This window comes from Toxorhynchites rutilus, chromosome 3, assembly GCF_029784135.1.
Source record: "Toxorhynchites rutilus septentrionalis strain SRP chromosome 3, ASM2978413v1, whole genome shotgun sequence".
NCBI lineage: Eukaryota > Metazoa > Arthropoda > Insecta > Diptera > Culicidae > Toxorhynchites > Toxorhynchites rutilus.
In genome coordinates this window covers 314,137,853-314,160,655 of record NC_073746.1, presented here as the reverse complement: position 1 = coordinate 314,160,655, position 22,803 = coordinate 314,137,853, and the positions used below count along the sequence as shown (strand labels likewise).

The 22,803-nt window shown below is 36.2% G+C and overlaps 1 protein-coding gene across 6 annotated transcripts in view; it reads right to left on the bottom strand.

Moving 5' to 3' along the window:
• Positions 1–22,803, bottom strand: part of LOC129775213 (bicaudal D-related protein homolog) — a 102,238-nt gene that overhangs the window by 42,145 nt on the left and 37,290 nt on the right. The window lies entirely within an intron of this gene.

Below are 22,803 nucleotides of genomic sequence, written 5' to 3'. Positions count from 1 at the left end.
TTCGTCGAGCAAAATGTTTGTGCAAGAAGTGAGTGATTTTTGTTTAACCCACAGACACATTTTGCTTCAGTGTAAGGATTATTTTTCTGCGTATCTCGACATGTAGATATCAATATATTCATCGAGTTCGTACCTGCAAAAAATCTTTTTTCTAAAAGTAGGAGGATGAAATTTAGATTTGAGAAAACCGATAGCGCATTAAAGATGTGTGCTATAAAAATTTGACATGTTTGTATTGGTCTATCAACAAGTGACAAGTGACGTGATAAATATATGGAAGTTCAAACCAAACATTTTTCAGTCGAAAAAAAAATCAGAGGAATAGATACAAGAACCCTTGAGATACATGTGATTGAGAGTTTCGGCGTTTCGAAAGTGTTCTTCTTCTTCTTCAATGGCACTAACGTTCCTAGAGGAACTTCGCCGTCTCAACGTAGTATTACTTGCGTCATTTTTATTAGTACTTAGTTGAGATTTCTATGCCAAATAACACGCCTTGAATGCATTCTGAGTGGCAATCTCTAGAATACGCGTGATCACAGTGCAAGTTCGAAAGTGTTGGATATTGCAAAAATTGTTGGACGAAGATTTAACCGTAAGTCATGCAGCTGTTTCAGAGCAGCGCACAGTGCACTGAGCCGTAGACAAAAAATAATTTAATTTTTTTTTGGTGTCCAATGCACTCATACTTGTTTATTTATACCTGAAAATATGTAAACAAGTATAGATAAGCTAGATAAAGCATCACAGCTACTAATAAAACCAGCTGAACTGTCAAATTCTGGTGAGAATGTTGCATGCGAAGGTTTTTGTGAAATTTCAAATGAATATCAAATCATTTTCAAAAGTCAAATCTTGTGTGACATCAAATCAACTGAAATGAAATGCCATTATCATGGTGAGTAGCAAATATTTTAATGGAAAAGTGGCTTGGCTCTAATAATACTCTTGAGAAACGGGGAAGTTGAATTTGCAATGAAATAAAAAATTATGACATCTACATTTTAATTTTAGATATCGTTTTAAAAAACCTCCACCGACTTCCGCTCTAGGAATTGTTAACCGGTTTCAACGTTACTGGTTTTACCGGTAATACCGAGTCATTTTCCGTTACCGAATTACCGGTAATTTTCAATCAATAATCGGTAATTTCGGTATTTTTTATCTTTATACCTTAAATAATATTTGCCTTTATGCCGCTTCGTAATATTACTCGAGAATCAAATAAGATCGATAAAACGCAACTGGCAGTATTGCGCCGATTCTACGATCTTCGAGTTTCAGTTCAAAAATCTCTACCCGGTCCGAAAACGAGTCTCAGGATTAGCTTCAGCGACGAACAGCGATAAAGGAATTGGTAGATGCCCTCGCACCAGTTCTGGTCGCTGTTGAACTGCTATGCCGGAAGAAATGCACCCTTTATAAGGCTGACGTCAGATTGTCATTTATGGTAGAACAGCTATCGGAGCATCAGAAATTTCGAAGCAACTGCTTGAAGCCCTGACTGTAAGGTTTGCAGAAAGAAGCTTCGTATATGCAGATTTGGTCCCATATATGAATAATCATTCTGCTCGTGGTCGTGACACAATTAATGATGATTTTGGCGTTTTCTATTAAACGTCACGGATTGAAGTGATCAAACAGACATTTTAAATTGTTCTTGACCTGATCAAATTTGACGATGATGAGATTGATTCAGTAGCTGGACAACGTAGAGAGTAGAGAGTAGACAGTAGAGAGTAGAGAGTAGAGAGTAGAGGGTAGAAAATGAAGAGTAGAGAGTTAAAAGTCAAAGTCAAAGATGAAAGAGCAACATTTGAATGCAGAAAAAGAGTAGGACATCAGACACATAGAGACATTCGGAGTAAAAAAGGAACATTGAAGAAAAGAATAGAAAAGAAAAAAAGTTGCGAGATTCTGTTCGAGTGCAACAGCAAAGCTATGCCAATGACTTTGCGGGAAACTTATGAAAACATGGTACTGGGCCGCTAGTGAGAAGGAATAATAGGTGTAGAAGGCGAAAGAAAAGTTTCTAATTTGTGTTGGGAGCAAGCTGCAGTTTTGTTTATGAATTAAAAAAGATGAAAATGCCATAGTTTTTGTTTTGTTTTGAAAGAAACCCGAGTAAATCATATATCATATGATACACTTTGGCAATTGATGCAATAAACGTGAAATAATTACCAGCAACCGATCAGCACTTTTCACTTCTGACAAACAAATATTTTTTTACTTGAAACATTTTTTATTCTGATCTTTAAAAACAACTACTTCAGCATAATTTAAACCAGTAGTTACTCATATAATGATTTCTGCGTATCCGAAATGATCAGAACTTTTCACATCATATAAACAAAGATTTTGTCGCTTGAGACACTTACGCGATTATTCAATCGACATGGGGAATTTATGCAAACAGCAGTTCTGATACTTATGAACTATTTTACCCATCACGCCAATGTATCGCAATGACTAAATTCTGCTGTTATGATTTTCGTCCCACATTGCTATGCATTCAATGCACTGTGCAGCGCCTTAATTTGTCCGAACATAGAACAATGACTTGAAAATCAATAATAAAGGGGAAGCAAAAGGACAGATTCAAAATTTTACCCGAAAGATGAGAAAAATTTGTTACTTTAAACGAATCTATAATGATTGTTCTTCTGGAACTTACGTTTTTTCGACATAGCTTATGTCATATGTAAAAAACAACATATTGAGGGAAAAGATAGAAAAAGTAAATGTTGCGTTACTATACTCATCCAATTTTGAGAGCTTATTTCTCGGTCAATGTATCAAAAAATAATCTGAAACATTTGATACTCACCTAAAACATAACAGCAGATCACTTGTTTACGTTTGCAAAGCTGCTTTCCAGATGCCGTTCATCGAATTGGAAACTAAAAAAAAGTTTTGCATATTTGGTGCATCGAGCAGGGTGTAACATACAATCAAATCGCGAAAGGGACCAACATTTGCACGGAGAGCGGAAACGAATATTTAAGTAGTTTGGCAATGAGTGTTCACTGGAGGACCTGTCATGAAGTGGACGTAAATCCGGTTCTAGTGACCCTGGATTGGACCAGAAAGCTGTGAATTATATTCGAAAGCATCGATCTGCTGCTATTTGTAACATGGCCAATAAATTAGGTACCAGCATCGGAATGATCCAGCTGATGAGAAAAGGCATGTTTTGAAAACCTTCGAGAAGCAGGAAGTACCCAAATAAACTTCGGAACAGCAACATCGTGCTAAAACTTAGTAAAAATTCTGGGTAACTCCAACCAGTGCATTGTAATGGACGACGAGACACATGTCAAATAGGATTCCAGAACGCTGACGAAGCCTCAGTTTTACACTAAATCATCTGGGTAGAGTGTACCGACTACGGGTACGTCTGTTGCGGTGGAAAAAAGGTGCTAGTCTGGCAAGCCATTAGCACACTTGCTTGCGATATTCTACTTTTCTCACAAAAATATCCATCAATTCTTAAATTTATTTGGACGAATGGTTGAAGAAAATATTGCTTGAATTGTATAGAAAGCATTACATGCCTCCTCTATGCTGGTCAGCTTTGCCAACCGTTCGTTACTTCAAATCTACTCTCCAGTGGTTTGCGGAGAACAACTTCAAAACAACGAATAAGACATCAACCCACCAAATTATCCCCAGCTGTGACCAACTGAACGTTACTGGGCAATTGGCGAGGGCATATTCGAGAAGTACAGTGATGGTACAGTTCCTCGGAACATGTTAGACTTCAGGAAGAATTGGTCTGCCACGTCCTGGGAGGACACGGATGCTACTGTGCAGAATTTGTTGGGAGGTGTCAAATCCAAGCTACAAATCCTTCTACAGGAATCAGTGTTCTGCGTGATTTATTCACTCTACTGTCAACAATGTAAGCAATAATGAAAAGTGTTTAATAGAAAAAAACAATTGAACAACCTGTTCGCCTTTTTTTTTTGTTTTTGAAAGTTCGGGAATACAACATAAAGAACTAAATATCGGACGTGTCACGAAAATTGTTCAATTTTGAGCGCTTTTGCTTAGAGATTTTATGATGAATTAATGATATTTTTGCACCAGTCAGTTTGGACACTTCTAGACAATATATTGCATTTTATTTATAAAATTTTCAATAATTCTATGTTGGAAATAAAGAAAAAATGTCTAGGGCGTGTTAAAAAAACGCATCGCGGGTTCCACGTTTAGAGCTATCTGTAATCCTGAAGCGCCCAAAGTGAACAAATAAGTTTCACTCGATTCAAGAAATATTGAAGCTCATACCATTCAAGATACTAATGGTGACTGGTGATACTCAAGATGGCTGAATCTAGTATCGATCCTTAAACGTAACCTAGAGAGGGTTAAACCACGACCGAAAGATTCTGAAGATTTTGAACAGCATCTGATGAAGCCAATAGTCGGTGTTGAATCTGTAAAAACAGAAGCTCTTGAACTGGGCGAGAACGGAAAAAAACATAAAGCTGAAAAATTATTTGTCGGAGACATCTAGGCGAATAAACAAAATTTCACGGGGAAAGTGGTTATCATGACGTAAGCGGACGGTTACATTTATCCCATCGTCTCCATGGAAGACAAAAGAGTCGATAAGGCAAGGGCAGCAGTGTAGTGTGCGGGTGGCAAATCCGGCATTTTCCGGGGCGCTGACCCCTTTGGGGCGCCAAAATCCAAGAATAGCGATTTTTATCCCGTGATATATTTCATTTTTTAATTGAGTAAAAAAAATATCAATCATAAGTAGTTGCTTCTGTCCATACATGAAACCACCTCTGTTTGATTTTCGCAAAATTGAAACAACCAACATCAAATTACACCAAAACCCTTTTGATTTTTCGGTTGTGCATGCCTGGGCGCCCCTCTATGCTATGCGATGTTTTACAGTTATTGCTTAAGCTGCAATAAGGGATCGATCCACTGATTAAATCGATACCAAAGAATCGATCTTCGAAAAATCAAATATCTTTTTTGCAATTTATTTATTTATTCTCTATGAGAGCCGTCTTATCTTTAAACAGAAAATACAATGTTCATATTTCTATTCAAACATCAATAGCATTTTATTTTGCTTTGCAGATTGGTCTTGACGAATCGACTCTCAAAACAGCATAGGAATCGATTCACTATTCAAATCGTTACCAGAGGATCAATCTTTGGAAAATCGAAAGCCATTTTTTCAATTTATTTATTTTTTTAATTTTACTTTTTAAATTGAAATATAAATCTTGGTTTTAGCGCCAGTTCTATAAAACAACCGCTAGCTGTGATACTGTAAAAATATCGTTTTTATGTGATTTTATCGAGTACAGAGAATCGATCCAAAAAATCGAAAATCGAAATGGAAAGATCGATCTTCTAAATATCGAACCAAAGTCGCCCAATCCTAGTTTACACTAAAGTAAAAATGGCACATTTGGACCGCGCACCGTGCGGACCAGCGAGAGTCGACACGTTTTTCAGAGAGCGTGGGAGCGATACGGGTGAGAATGGATCAATTGAAGCAGGGTGCGTCAAATTTCGGACGAAAGTATTCTCCAAATGTTGATACAGAGGAACTTGTACCAGAGATGGAAGTGTTCAAGACGCAAATGAAGGACCTATTACCTGACCTGAACTCTTCGACGCCATCTTGAACATTATTCTCAGATATTCTCTCGGAGCAGTTCATCCTTACATCGAGACGGTTCTACGATTTTTCCTGACGCTTCCAGTTAGGCGGCGGGGACATTGGATATGGAAATGTTGCCATAAGAATTTTATACCATTGTGGAAGTAAACAACCACATTGAATTTTATTGGTGTGGTTACATTGTTTCGTTCGAATTCGCCAGCTTCTAGCGAACAAAGTTGTTTGTTTCTCTTCGTCAGTTATCGTACAATAAAATTTTCGTGCGTGCTCCGATCCAATGTCACCTCGGCCTTACAGTGGCATCGTGCGAACGCAGTTTCAGCAAGCTTAAATTGATTAAAAATTATCTGTGTTCTAAAATGAACCAAGACCAACTCAATGGATTGGGAATTCTTTCGATCGAGAAATCAGACGTTGATAGATGCAATTGGGACTCATTTTGCTTCAACTAAAGCACGCAAGGCAAAGATTTGACTAGAGGATAAGCGAAGCAGGTAATGAAATGGTATAAGTGAATAGTTTCCTCAAAATGTATCACAATCAAAATCGAAATATATATATTTGCCGGGGGCGGCTGTCTACCCTCACTACACCGCTGGGCAAGGGCACCCAAAACCACATCAAACAGTCATAATCTCAGGATGCATTAGGTTATCTATGTTTACCTGTGAACTTTTCAATTTTGTCTGTTTGTTGTTTATCCTGTCGAGATGATACTGTGCTTCATGGAAGAGATGAATTTTGGAGCGAAATTGTCCATGATTGCATAGGAGACGTAATCGACAACACCATTAGTGTTGGGAAAACGCATTTTTGTTGTTTTTTGGCCTACAAACATAACAACACGGCAGTGGAACTTCATACAAATCACTCGTCGAAAAGTGTCTCCTTTTTCACCGCTTGTTTACATCGACGAATATATTTTTTTCCATTATGTTTCGTAGGAGATGACTACTAACAGATTTCTACTACGAGGTGTTTAATGAAGGATGAAAGGTGGGAATGTTTATGTTTATATATGATTTATCATATGATTTAATTGAATACATAAAAGTTGTCAACAAAACTGGAGTTAAGCACTTTTTTAAATTTGTACAAATATTGATAAGAGATTCCCTGCATTTCTTAATGTTTATTGCATGATTTGGTAACTGAATAAGTTGTTTGGAACGAAGGTTTAGTGTAATGATTTTATTTTGAGGATTATATTCACAAACATACAAGTATGATTAATATAAATTGCATGTATATGATGCGCCTGCAAACGTGGCGGCGATATACATACATCCAAGAAAATAATAAATCGTATAATTACCGTTTATATTACATCATATACCCCAATATACATGTATATGGCCTCCAATTTCATATGCATATGCCAGTTATATACATCATACAAGTAATGTGTCTTATACCAGGGACAGACATACAGCTGTACTTGCGTTGTACGTGTACAGCGTTGTACAGGTACCATCGTACCATGACAGACATACTTTGGTTGTACCTTGTACCGTATGTCAAACTGACAATCAGATATTTTTCCAATTTCCACCACATATTTCAATGAAAAAGGTTTTTATTTAGTGTCTAAACTATCAAACACAACAAAAAAGTTTCCAATCTGAGTTATTAACTTAAAAGAAAGTCAATGAAAAGAACGTTTATCAAGTGATTTGATTCTGCTTGTTCATGCTACCCACCACTAACCGTCTATGGCGCTGCTCACAGTACAACTGTAGCCATGTACAGCGGTAAAACAGGTCGGTACAGGTACAGCGATTGTACCGAGTTGCTTGCATGGTTCTAGCGCTGTACATGGTGACAGACATACAATTTTCGAAGTACAACGCGAGTACAGCTGTATGTCTGTCATAAGTATTAGATGTATGTATTTCGCCTCCAATTTTAGATTTTTGACGTATGACTACGTTTTACATTAGGGGTGCCAAATCAGAAAACAGGTCACGTTTTTCTGAAATAAAGTTAACGTCAATAACTATTTTTGCTACGAGCTGATTTAAACGTTTTGTATACCAATCGAATTGGAAATTTTCTAAGATTTTTTTTGTTTGATATGCTATACATTACAATAATCTGTATATGGTTTAAATTGATGAAAAATGGAAAAATTCCCATTTTTCCATACATTTGTTCAGTCCATTTGTGTGCTTTCCCGAACAGAGCTGTCAATAATGGGTAACTTATGCAGCCGCTAGAACAGAAACAACGAAGGGGGATAGCGAAAAGAGAAAATTTGCGAAGTAAACTCCACCCTTGCATAGAAAGTAAGCTGTCGCTAGCGTATAAGTATAAGTAATTCTCAGAATATTTCTGTGCCCGAAACAACAAAGGTCGCTTATTCTACTCGTTTTGTGTTTAATGTATCCTCTCGAGCTGTGAACGCTAGTGAATATTTCACTTGAAGTGCATCTGGCATTGCAATTAACACAACCATCCGAGTCATGGCAAAGCAGGCGAAAAAAGAGCAGAGTACAATTGATTATAGGTCGCCTCTAAACATCAGTGTTTGGTTTTTTGTGTGTAGCTTGTTTTCATTGCGCAAAACTTAGAACTTAGAAACTTTGTTGACGGTTTTGACCGAGAGTCGAGAAATGATTTTTCATAAACGGTCATTCTCGCGATATTTCATTTTTAGCACTGCATCTGTTAGTCGCGTGTTTGATGCTTGCTGAATGGCGATGCACTTCTTCTTCTACAAATCTACGCAAGCCATTAAACCTTTTCAGGGTCCCCGGAACTTTTTACTAAAGATTTATTTATTAGATTTCGACGTATTCGCAAATAATATTCGAAATGATGAACCATTAAATTTCAAAACGAAAAAAGATTGCGTAGTCCTACGTTCTAAGCGGTCGTGTCTCGGATACTACCCCTCGAATTTTTTTACGATTTAATGTTTGTTAGGCAAGCCCCAAGGCAGTTTTAAATTGTTAAAATATGAATGAAATTTTTTACTTCATGTTATTTGATTACTTGAAACATGTAGTACTGAACTTTATTTAACCATTTCTATATAAATTTTGCGATATTTCCACTAAAGCACAATAAACAATCAGGAATGAAGTATCCGAGTGCAACTCTTTCGTATCATATGTAAAAACTTTAATTGCCCTAGAATCATATTTCAGATAGCCGTACGAGATAGCTGCGGCTTGATAATCCAAACAACCGGAGTTCAAATCCCATCGGAGCAATTTTATAACCGTCGCCACCACTCATATCAAACATTTATATCCCTAAAAGTCAATTGATTAATTCCTATTTGTACAAACATAAATGTTTATAAAGGTTCTATATACATATAAAAATGGTGATTCCCCGGGCCGAACATTTTACTTAAATATTTTCTGCCATTTTTTTATGGCAGTGATGAATCGTATATTCGTATGACAACAGACTTATTATGTTATTAGGTATTGCCTAATAACCTTGCATGTACAGTAAGTTACCTCTAATTCGACATTTAGTTAATTGGACAGACCTGTAATGGGACACAAATAATTGGACATTTTCATCTCTAATTGGATATTTTGTAAACATCGAGTTTGGTACCCAAAGTATGGCCCCAGATTGAAAGTCGCCACCAGACGTCGACATTGTACCACTATCATCGTGAATGTCCAATTACAGGCAAATAACCTCTAATGGGACACTGAGTAGTGCCTTGGTATGTCGAAGATTAGAGGAAACTTACTGTATATGCTATTTGGGCGCATCATATACCACCCAAAATATCAGATATTCGATGCTCGATAAAAGATAGTTATACGATTTAATGTTTGCTGGGTTGGCATACTTGGCAGCTTGGTTTGTCAAGTTCATAATCTCATGTTTACAGTTTTGAGTTAAGTGCAATTGAATGACTAAGTTGAACTAATTTATTTTTGTCACCATGTTTATCAGAACTCAAAAGGCCGGCAAACAGATAATCTTTCGTTCTTAAAAGTTAAAAATAAAAAAAGCAACTTTAACTTTCACTTTTCTTGAAACCGGAAATATTCTGACTTAAAATAATTTTTAACGTAATATTCTCAACATACATGTATTTACAAAAATCTATAATAATTATCATAATTATCAAGAACGTTTTCCACCATTCGTTTTTGTGTTGTCTGTAGTAAATCGTATATACGCATGACAATAGTCGTACTAGATGCATGTAGGAGTCGTATATTCATCCATCCAATCGTCGTGAATACTGTTGCAAGTTGAAAATAAATGTGTGTTCGTTGCTTATGATGCGAACATAAATAACAACATAATACAGTAATTTAAATTTAATACGACATGCCGAGGTACCACTCAGTGTCGCTCTGGAGGCGATTTTGGCCTTTAATTGGACATTGGCGATGTGAGTGGTACAGTGTCGACGTCTGGTGGCAACTTTAATGTGGCGCCATAATTTGGGCCCCGAGCTCGATGTTTACAAAAATGTCCAATTAAACGTGTCACATTACAGGTCTGTCCAATAATCTAAACGTCACATTGAATGTAACTTACTGTATATAAACAATATTTATTCCCAGCTGTTTTGAGGCATCTCGTACAAACTGACAATATCATTCAGTTGTCAGTGCAAGTCGGTTCAATTTTTAGAGTGTAAAAAAAGTTCACTGTTTACATAAAAGCAATCTCGATTCGGTCCCACTTTTTCGCTTGAAGATACTATCCCCTGATAACAATGCAAATTTCCGATGAAATGATCTGTCCTTTTGAAGGATATTATCGGCAAAAAGAGGGTCTAGGTCATTTTGCGGATTATAACAATTATTTTTCCATTTGGTAAACGCTATTTATGCGGACAATCAATCGTTTCAATGAGCATCCGCATAGCTAGACGTAATCACCAGACTGCTCTGTTTGTAAAGTTAGTATTTACAATTCCGATTATAGTCAAAACGTCTCTGTCTGTAGTTTTAGTTGTTATCGGATAAAATAAAAAAAGGTTTGGAAGAAATGTAGTGAAATGTCTGGAAAAGATGCTCTTGATTTGTTGCGAGCCTATGATAGTACTTTTTTTCCTGAAGAATACTCTGGGATATGATGAGAACAGCAGGTTCGTTTTTTTTTCAATTAATTGAATTTGTAAAGGCAAACTGCAATGTTGGTAATTTTAGCAACATGATTTACCGATACCACGATCAATGGTGGATGGTGGAGTGACTTACACCAACGGTATGAGTAAATGCTGAGTATGTGGAATAATTCAATGTTGAATCCGAGGAGTTATAATGCTAAGAACCAATATTAATTTAATTGTACTATTGCTCTTATTGTTTCATTATCTACTTGAAGATTCAAATGCAGAAATTTAGGTAATTATAACATTAAGAAACACAATTGCTTCTCTTTGTTCATCGTGTACAGAAAGTAGTAATTATATGAGCAGCGTTTCAATGGTTTCTTATATTCATCTATTAGGAAACACTAAGTAATAAGACACTATCGTGACAGACATGTTTGGACTCTACAAAGAATGTGATTCAAATGTAGATTTACCTTATAGCACATCATACTGACAATTGTTGATTTTCGAACGATGTATGAAAGCTGTATCGAACTACGTCCGTTATGCGGACAAATTACTCAAATGTTTTCGAACAAAAAATGTTTGTTTGCATGTTGAGCAAACGTATTACATTGTGTAGAATGCGAAACAGCGAAAAAGTCGATTTTGTTCATTTCGCCGTTTACGTCTCCTATACCAACAAGGGCAGTGTAGGAATATGGTATTTCTTTTCATTGTGGCTTTAAACATTACTTTACGATTCTAGCGGTTACAAAGGTAGCTGGCAGATATTTGTACACATCAACACTTCAGATTTTCATTGCAGGCTTTAAAAAAAACATTTGGCATCTCTTTCTCTTGAAAATTGAGAGCGATCTGCACAAGAAATATCAAGAAACCACAATTCGGATTAACCTACCCTATGTCTTTGGTAGGTTAATCCAAATGATCTTTTGACTTTTAATGTACTATTACACCCAAGAGAGGAAGAAATGGCTTCCTGAAAACGAAAATAAAACACGGTATGGTACAGAATGCACATGTCTGTACCATACCGTCACACAGGATTCCGCGACCGTTACAGTGGCCACGTTTCCCTCATTACAGCAGACAAAAACCGTATATTTTCTGCTGCTACCCGTCGATCCATCACGACTTGCACGTTATCCAACTGACGCGCCGGACTCATCGATAATCCGCGATAAGTGCAATTCTAATTTTACTAAATGCTATTACCTGTAGGCCAAACCGTTCTCGTGTTGTCGGCTTTATTTCCATCCATTCTTCATCACATTAATGCAATTTCCATCCAGCGGGAGTCCAGCAGTCCAAAGGCTTCAATTCTGCGGATCGGCGGGTGCATTACGAAATTCCACACCGGCTACTCACTTCATTACACTTTGATTGGTGGCGAAACGTTGCGAAAACCGCGACAGCACTGCCGAGACCAAACAATAGCAGCTATCTCTGGGTGGTGGTTATACAACTTATCGTGGGTGTGTGTGTGTGTGTGCGCACCTCCGCAACCAATCAGACGGAACGTGTGGCATTCGATGGGCGACGGTATGATCTGTACCCGTGATCAAGGATTTCGTGACAAGTCGGGCGCAGTGCCGTTCTTCGACAGTAACGGGTCTTTGCTGCTGTTTGCCACTAATCCTGGGGCCGATGAAAGTTGACAGTTAAAGCAAAGTTTGCAGGCGCCCGCGCTCATAATGGTCACTCGATGAAAATTGATTTGTCACGCGCGTAGTGTTTAAATCGATTAAATGTCAATGGTGCCCTGCTCGGGCTGGCCTCCCACACATGTTCGAGGCTGTAGAATCAATAGCTCACGCGCAGAAGACATGGCGCGCCCGATGAAAATGCCTCCGTTCGTGCACAACGTGTGCAACGACATTGAGGCTGTATTAGCTAAATCAAACACGTGCCCTCGACGCTCGTTAGAATCGTCTCCAGAATATATCGTGGTGCAATGATGCAATGGGGGATGGAAGATAATTACCCAGTCACGGAATCGATCAAAGTTACAGCTAACTTTTTCACACGAACAATGACACCAAACTCAACGCGAGAACACTGTCGCTAATTGGAGCTGGCTTTGTGTATTTTATACTTCAAATGCTAATTAATTTGATGCGATCCGATCCGGGGAAAATTTCTATTCTATAGGTGGGTCATAATTCAATGACCCGCAAATTGACCCATTTATACGCTAAGCGCACCCGCAAAAGAGCGATGACATTTCTCCGATAAACGGCGGCGACCGCAGAATAGGGTAAACAACCGGCACAGAGTGACTCGCGAAAAGGTACAAAAAATTCGTGACTCAAACCGGAAAGAAAACCGGATCATGCAGCAGCAGTTTATTCGCCCTCCTCTTTTGTGTTCGCTCTCCTCTCGGTGGTATTTGTTGGAGGCTAAATGGTGGTCGGCACAGCGAGAACATAAGGAATCGACCGAAATTGAAAAATAAACTCATACAAAGGCCGACGGAATTCAATACCCATTGCTCCTTCCACCCTTCCGATATTGAGCGGATGTGTAGCCTAAATTGTGGGTGATTGAGAAAAGGTTTGTTAATTGTTGATGATTAAACATCGGCCGAGACGAGAAGAGGAAATTAACCGCACACAAGAAGGGCTACTTCAGCTACTTCTTCAAACATTTGGGTTCCAACATCCGGAGTGATGGTAATTCTCATCAAACGACTGCTGGGAGCCATAATGCTCCGAATGCTAACAAAAATCTTTTGAATGTGATGAAGCCGCTTTTTTGTACCATATGCTAAGGTAACAAATATAACCAAAAAGGGGATTGAAAAATAGAGACGGCCGAGAGGAAATCGTACAGTTCGTTAATTTGATCCCTTTTCCCCGTATGGTTCTTACTTCAAACATCGTTCAATCAAAATCGATCATATCAGCCATGGCAAATAGTAAAGTCGTAATATTATTTGTTGTTAATCGAGAAGGATCGCAGTGAGCGTAGAAATCTAGGGCTGGCGGCTCAGGTGTTTTGGCGCGGTTTGACTTTCACCGTTTGCCGCCATGAGCGTTGTCGGTAAAGCGTCCTTTATTCAGACAGTGACTGGCAACCTGCAAGGCGAGAACACAAACACCTCGCTCGAGCCTTGCCATTTACCATTTAGATTGTACATAGAAGGGAGCGCACGCGTTGGACCAGGAAATCGAAACAGATACCTACTTTTTGCCCGTGAAAAAACAACAAATGTAAATTGCAAAGCCGCAGCGGCCAATTACCAGCACCTGATAATGACAGCTCAAGCTGTCAGCGATCTGCGCGGTTCGCAGCTTGTTGTGTCATAGCAATCATCACTTGATCGTAAGCACAAAAAAAGTGAGTCACTGCCCCCTAGCTCCGGTTTGTGCAGTCTCCAAATGATATCATTGCTGGTTGCTGGTTAGTCACGCCCCCACTCGCTCGAAAGTCGAAACACTTGGAAACACAGTCGCAGCTGACATCAGCTGGGCACTGATGATTCATTCGGTAGCCTCGTGTAACCTTTGGGGGATCATCAATCATCCTTCTGCTGGATAATATGCTTCTCAATTATGCCAAGTCCCCAGTCTGGCGGTATGTAAAGTGTGAGCATGAGTCTGAACGTTATGTGTAAGGTAAATGATATTAGTTTGTCCAGTCGAAAATATGATCATGGTTTGTCCACTTTTTTGAATGCTCTAATTCTGCGAACCGGTGTCAAATCAGGTATTCGAATGTTACAAAACATATAAATAAAATTGTCTTTTTCATGATTTACAATAGTTTTATCGTATACTTTTACGGATTCACATGTTTTAGAGGATTATAAAATCCAGCTTCTATTGGTGTCAATGCGCCCCATCATTTGAGCTAACTTTTAATCAATCGCCAGATGATTATTTGGCACGTGTTCAGACCTTCTCTGGATTATAACACTTACAAATATTGTAAACATCATGCTTGCACACCATTTGTATAAGAGTTACATTGCTAAACCATGTATTTATTGCATTTCGATGACCTCAGTTCTGATCATGAGTTGTCCGATTCACTAATGTTGTTTTGTCCACATGATTTCTATGGCAATGTTTGTATATGATTGTTTATGATGTCATTCGCGCATAGCAGGAATAAAGTTTCTCTGTGTTGAGTGTGTTGAGATGAATATCTTTAAAATGCCCATGAAAACGCGATATTCTGAAGAAAGCCTAAATTATGAATGGATCAATATGACAGTAAATTCAAGCAATGAGAAATACAACATCTACTTGAAACTTAGTTTTTTTCCATTAAAAAATGGTGATTTCTAAAACCGGACAAACGATGATCATTTTTTGGACAAACCATGATCAAAGGTGCACAAACCATAATCATAATTTCTCTTTGAAGAAAATCGTTAAAAAACATAAAAAGTTGAATAATTTCAACGCTTAGGATAGTATTAACAACTAGAGACTTGGGGCTTTTCAACAAACCCAAACTCGTATTGATTATATTTGATTTTCATGAAGAAAAATCGATTCAAATTGTCAAATCGGACAAACCAAGATCATTTACCCTAATATAGTTTCCAAGTACAGAGAAATTGAAAATTTACAATAGGGTTACACAGATGAAAATATTCCGAAAAATAATAGCATCTCGAGAAAAATGAATGCCAGGCGGAACAGAACAATAGGAAATAAATACAATGACAAGCAAAATAAAATGGCCATCTCATCATTTTTGAATTTCTTTCAATTTATTTTGGCTCAAAATAAAGTAAACACACTGTAATCTTTTATTGATATGTTTTTTATTATATTCTTTTAAAGTTTCACTTATGGAATACCGAAGAAAAGAGTTTCAAAAAATCAATTTGTATTGAAAAAAAAAACAGTGACAAAAATACAAGGTAGACGGCGCCAGTGGTTGTGTGGTTAGCGTAACAGCCTCACAATCCGATCGGCCTGGGTTCAATCCCAGCTGGCGTCGTTGGGATTTTCTGAGGCGAAAAATCTCTGGTTACGTCTTCCTTCGGAGGAGAAGTAAAAGAAGTTGGCCCGGCTCATAAGTTGTTGAGTCTGATAGGTAGGAACAGGTGGAGTCGCCTCCCTGATGTCGGTGATTGGCACTGAAGTGGCGGAAATAAGCCGACGAAAAATAAGCGAAGATAAAAAAAAAATACAAGGTCTTTCAGATTAAACGATCACGCAAAAAAATCGAATAGCTCCTTATAATTTTTTTTTTACTCCGTCGATGGTAACACTGCTACTCGTTCAGTCTGCAACCGAAGCCATAATTGTCCTCTTATGGAAAGATTTTCAACATTTCTCGTCGTCGATTACTTCCTCTGGGGGTACGTGAAAGACCGCTGCTATGTTAATAAGCCACAAAATTTGGAGGAGTTCAAAGAAGAAATAACTCGGATTTCAACAGCATCGAAGTCGTAATGTTAGAGTTGTGCATGAAGAATTTTGTTCACCGTTTAAAGCGCGTTATCGAAAAAAGGGGTGGTCACATCGAAAATGTCCTAAAATAAGCTTTTCGTTTTTAAAAATAAAAATCGGTTCACTTTTGTAGAAGTTATTAAAATTTGTTGCGTGAGCGTTGAATCTGAAAGACCCTGTATGTCGATTTCGAAAATCGATATGTTTTCGATGATTTTCCATCAGACCCCTCGATTGTTTATGTTTCGGCATTACGACATTTTGATTTTGAAGCAAACGGTGCGACCTGGTGCATTTGTACAAGTGATCGCATTTGTTGTAATTGGAAAAAGGGAAAACACAGTGATTTCGAGAGCGGGAAAATCAGGAGGCTTCGCTGATACAGACGGGCCTTGAAGAGAAGTTCGTATTTTAGCAGGACCACTAATCGAAGCAAACTTCCAAGAAGTCTTGCTTCCCTTGCCTTGTTGGATCAAACCGCAGGAATGACCTCTAAAAAGCCCGGATCCCAAACCCATCGAGAATTTGTGGGCGAATGTTGACGTGGGTTGTTGACAAAACTATTTTGAAACCCTGGAGCGCGTCTGGGAAGAGCTGGATCCACAGCAACTAGAGAATCTGTTGCAGAGCATTCCGAAACATATGTTGCAAGTCTTGAAGGCCAAACGAGGACAAATAATTATTGAAATGTTTTTTCTTACTTTAATTTATCCAAAAATGGAGCCAAAATGAACTAGGCATTCGTTTTTTGTCAGTATTGCACAAGTGTAACTTAAAAAAAATATAAAAAATAAGATATCAAAAAACGCTACACACTATTAAATGAGAAAGAAAAAAAAAATGAGATGGACACTTTATTTCCCCTGATAAGAGAAGAAAAGAACAGCTAAAAACGAAAAAGAATAATGAAAGAGAATAGACAAATAGGAAAGGTATAGAATAGTAAAATGGAATATAAAAAAGCTCTAAATTATTTTAATTCTTCAAATACATTACGTATCAATTATCTACGTATAATATCTATCAATTCAATAACTAAATTGTTTTTTCATATTTTTTCAGCATTCATTGAATTTTTGAAAATCTTAAATTATTTCAAATTCGTCAAATTCTCTAATTTCTTTAAATTCTTCAAATTCTTACATTTTTTCAAAATGTTTTAAATTATTTAATTTTTTTCAATTCTATAAATTCTTTGAATTCTTTAAATTCTTTAAGTTTATTACATTTTTTATTTTTTTTTAAATTTAAATTTTGTAAATTATTTTAATTTTCCAAATTCTTCAATTTTTTAATTGTTTTTAAATTGTTTCAAATGCTTTGAATTTGAACACTATAATTATTATTTCAAATTCTTCAATTCTTTTAAATTATTCAAATTCTTCAACACAAATTTTCAACAATTCAAAGGAAATAAACTATATTTAGAAAAAGTCATAACATTATTAGAAAACATGATTTTGAATTTCAAGATAAATTCTTGCGAACAAATGACACAACCGGTCACTTTGACCGGTTGTCTTTAAATTCTTTAATTCCTTAAAATCTTTTTTTTTTAAATTCTTTAAATTCTTAAAAATTTTAATTTTTTTTAAATATTTTAAATTCTTTCAATTCTTTAAACTCTTTGAATTCTTTAAACTTTTTGAATTCTTTAAACTTTTAAAATTCCTAAAATTCTTTAAATTCCTTAAATTCTTTAAATTCTTCAATTTTTTTAAATTCTTTAAATTCTTTAAATTCTTTAAATTCTTTAAATTCTTCAAATTCTTTAAATTCTTTAAATTCTTTAAATTCTTTAAATTCTTCAAATTCTTTAAATTCTTTAAATTCTTTAAATTCTTTAAATTCTTTAAATTCTTTAAATTCTTTAAATTCTTTAAATTCTTTAAATTCTTTAAATTCTTTAAATTCTTTAAATTCTTTAAATTCTTTAAATTCTTTAAATTCTTTAAATTCTTTAAATTCTTTCAATTCTTCAAATTCTTTCAATTCTTTAAATTCTTTCAATTCTTTAAATTCTTTAAATTCTTTAAATTCTTCGAATTCTATAATTCAAACTCTTCAAATAATTTAAATTCTTTAAATTCATTAAATTCTTCATTTTTTTTAAATTCTGTTAAATTCTTTTCAAAATGCTTGAATAATATTTTTTTCAAATTCTAATTTTTTTTCAAATCCTCTGAATTCTTTGGATTCTTAATTTTTCTAAATTCTTTCATATTTTAAATGTTTTAAATTTTTATTTAAATTCTGTAAAATTTTCAAAATTTATTTAAATCTCAAATTGTTAAAATTCTTGAAGATCTCTAAATTATAGAAATTTCTTTAACTTTTTGTGTTCTTTAAGTTCTTTCGATTCTTTCAATTCATTAAATTTATTAAATTCTTCAATTTATTTAATTTTTTATTTCTAGTTCTCTAGCTCTCTAGTTCTAGATTCTTTAAATTCTTCAAATTCTTTAACTTTAACTTTAACTAATTCTATAAATTATTTTACTTTTTTCAATTCATCAAGTTCCTTAAATTCTTAAATTTTTGAATATTTTGTTATTAAAATTTTTATTTTTTTCATTTTTTAAATCATTTTTTAGTTCTTTAGTTTTTTTAAATGAATTTAATTGTTTTTATTTTATATTTTTTTATTTTTTTATTCTTCAAATTCATTTTATTTTAAATTCTTTGAATTCTTTAAATTCTTTAAATTCTTCAGTTTTTTTTTAATCTTAAAATTTTTAATTTTTTTAATTCATTAAATCAATTAATTTTCCATTTTTTTCAATCTCTGAATTCTTTCAGAAATCTAGAGATTCCAGATGTCGTTTCATTGTTTGTGAACAACTGCTTGACGAGCAAAAAAAATTAAGCCGGTTATGCCCAAGACACAACCGCATTGTTAACGTAGGACTACGAAATTCTTCTATTCAATTCGCTTGCTTATGATCTTGGATATTATTTAGAGTGCATCAATATATGATAAACAACTATTAGCAGAAAATTTTTGTGACCCTGAGAAGAGCCGATTGTTTGTGTGATTTCGTAGAAGCAGTTGAGGATAGTTGATTCATTCTAGTCTTCTCGGAAACATTTACACACAAGCATTTTTTTCCTTGTGAAACATGATGAAACATGATGAGGAATTCCCATCTATGCCTCCACGGCAATGACCAAGCCGACTATTCAAAGTTTTAAGGAGATGTTCAGTATTCGGCGATCCGGCGCAGTATATCCTAAGCTGAGAGGGCCGACAGAAAAGATTGCTTTAGCTTACGTAATTTATGTTTGGGGCGTTAACGGATTTTACAGCATAACAATGCTCGACCTTATATTGTAAACTGTCATATAGCCCATTCAAATGATAATGAATATCAGTCTTCCGAAAAACACTTACACATGTCCACGCGATGTGAAAATTCCATGTTTTTGTTTGAATTCGAACATGATTCTCGCTAGTGTTGAGTGTCTATCCCCAACACGAACAATGATACACAAACATAGACATGTGAAAACAAACACGATGTTTATAATTCAAGAACATCATGTACAAACATATCACCCGATGTCGCAGTATTCATTGCTTTCGTTTCGTTTCTTTTCATACACGGAAAGAAATTATTCATCCCAAAACATTTCTTCGTATAATACTTTTTCACAGAAACGAACTTGAAATTTAGTTCGCATTTCAAAAATTGCACGAACTAAGAGGCTATAAGTTCATGCACCAAAATATATATTTTTATTAAGGCTCATATGGCGTCAGCCTAACGGGGCCGGGAGTTCAATATTTTGACAATGTTTGCTTACAACTATGTTAGTAATATGTAACCGATTACTCGCGGTTGGCTCGAGGTTAGTATTACAAGTGTTCTCATAATTGGGATGTTGCAGTCTTCAGTGCTCTGTACGTGTGCCCGACATGGGATACTTCCTATTGGGATGCAGCTGACCGTTAATCAGCAACGACCCCTTAGTCTGCACCCCATATCTAGCGTGGTGCGTCTTTTTCGACTCGAGGAATCCAGGATAGAATGATCACTAGCCGGCGCAATTATCAGCTCGTGTAGAGTTGTCATGAGCGGTACAACCTTTGGCTCTTGTTGAATCATCAGTGGACTGCACAACCTTCGGCCCGTGTATCTGTAAAGAGTGTGTGTATGTATTGCCGCGACTAAGTAAAAGTTTATAGATCGTTCATGCACATTTTGCAAGTCTGATTAAATAATCCTTGGTTTCGTTCAAAGAAAACATTCTCTGAATGGAAAGAAGCTTTCTATTTTTTTGCGTGCATGTTGGCAATTAAAGTCTGGGGAGCCGACTGCATACCGGGCGACGTAGTACAAATGCTGACCAAAAAAATAAATACCCAAAAATTAGTTTTAGATGCAACCTTCAGCGGCACACAGCAGAACCAGCAGAGAAATTTCAGCGGCTAAAACACACCATTAATTTCTCGATGTTATCACAAACTGAATGAAGGAGAAAACTAAAAGCTACACTTACACTGCACTATATATGCTATGTGTGCATGCGATTGCATCATCCTTTCTTCTCCTCTTCTCCGCTCGTTTTATAGCTCGGGTCGCGATCGTCGCGAACAAGCAATATTGGCCATTTGTATTCAAAGATCCAGCCAAAATTGTTGCTCCCGTGGTCGAGTGGTTAGCGTCACGCCTAACATGTCACTGCTGAATAATTCAATTTTAGTACTTGTTCAAATAGCTAATAATAGCGAATGTTACATGAATTCAATATATAAATTGATGCGTGCACTAAATAATGATATCAAATGTGAAAAACTCTCATATCAATCGATGTTTATTTTGTTCAGAACAGAAAAAGAGGTTTATTTTATTTGCCCAATAATTTTGATGAAGCACCCATTGTCAAAGGAAAGCATTTTTTCCATGTCAACATACCAACACACCACGCGTTGAGTGGTGGTGGTGTGGTGTCCGATTCGCTTCTTCTACTCTACGCACTACCGGTGCTTGGGGTGAAAATGCAAGAGAAACTGTACACCATGTTCGAACATCATGTGAAACATTGGGATTAAACATCGTATGTCCAAACATACCACAAATACAAACATGTCACATTTTCTAACATAGGTACGAAAAATTCATTTTGTACTCAAACACAAAACTGTGAACAGCAGCGTGGACATGTTTATTCCGGACGCAGTGTTTTTTGTGAAACATGGAAGACTGATGAATATTGCACATTCGAGCAGTTTCAATCGTCAAGTGAAGGGGTCTGCTTTCAAATTCAATGACTGAAGAGAATGGAAGAAGTAAAAAAAATCATTTTTATCTTTTAGTTTAGAAATTGTCAAGCCCTGCTATATGCACTTTTTGTATAACCCACATCTAAATTTATTTTCAGCACATGTTTTGGCATCCCGATTTATTACATTAAATGAGCCTCAAAACAACAGAAAATGTGCTACTCTTCCACACTGGTATAGCATTTGTAAAATATATATGCTATAGCAATATAAGAGCAATAGAAGCGAGCGAAACAAGAGACATATTGCAAATAAGCACGCATTAAAGCTTTTCGCATACTTTGACACATACACGGTCCAGACCGAGAATGATATAGATTCACGTTTATGCTCTCCTTTTTACTTTTAGTAAACACTTTCCCACTCCATTTTAAATTATGGTGTAATATTATCACGTGTTTATACAAAAGCACCAGAAGCTATGTGGATAGCGTAGTCGTGTGAAACAGCCTGACAACTTTGAAAAATCATAACTCAAAAACGAAAAAAACGCCTCTGGGGCTGTCCACATACCACGTGGACAGAAAAAGCACGATTTTAGACACCCCCCTCCCCCTCCGTGGACAAACGTGGACATTATCTATACCCCTCCCCCTGTTGTCCACGTGGACTTTGTGTTTCTATTTTCTATTCTATGGCTTGACATTGATAGAAATGTTAGCTTTTTAAATAGTAGCGGTTTATTCTCAATTTGTTCCCCAACATTTCCCGTGAAATTATTGTATAGCTGTTAAGTTATCCCAAACTCCATTAACGTTATTATTAAGTAATATTACGGTTTTTATTCTTAATTTTTTTTTTCGATTTTCAGCTATCCTCTCCTCTCTTGAAACTCCTAAGCTGGTTCGTCCCACAAGAACGACCTAATAAGTGCCGCGAGGTGTGTTTACAATGAACTTATTTCCAACATTATTGATATTACATACAGATACGGATAAACAATTTAAAATGTTCTTATCACGATAATTTCTACACATTTACACATTGAGTTCTTTTCATTGGTAGTTTGGCAAAGATGTCCGATTACCAAGATCCCAGACCAATGGCGGGGAGAAAACAAGGATCTTTGAATCACAATTTCTTATTCAAATTTTCAAAAACAAGTTGCCATTTTTTAGATAATAAAGCAGTGTAACAGTTTATGAAGGTTTATCTTCAAGGATGACCACAAACGCTCCCGCTGATCCCGTCAAACTTCCGAAGGTTCTCGTATTCCAGGCAAACACAAACGATTTGTCCGACCGAATTGCGGATCTCGCACAGATCGCAAAGGGGATGAAAGAATATCATGTTGAGGTTATGTGACATTTTGCAGTGGCTGGTTCTTAGTCTGGACAGGATTCGCTGCTCCCTCATCGCTTTCACGTCTTCGATTCTGGTTATGGAGCCTTTGATTTTTCGG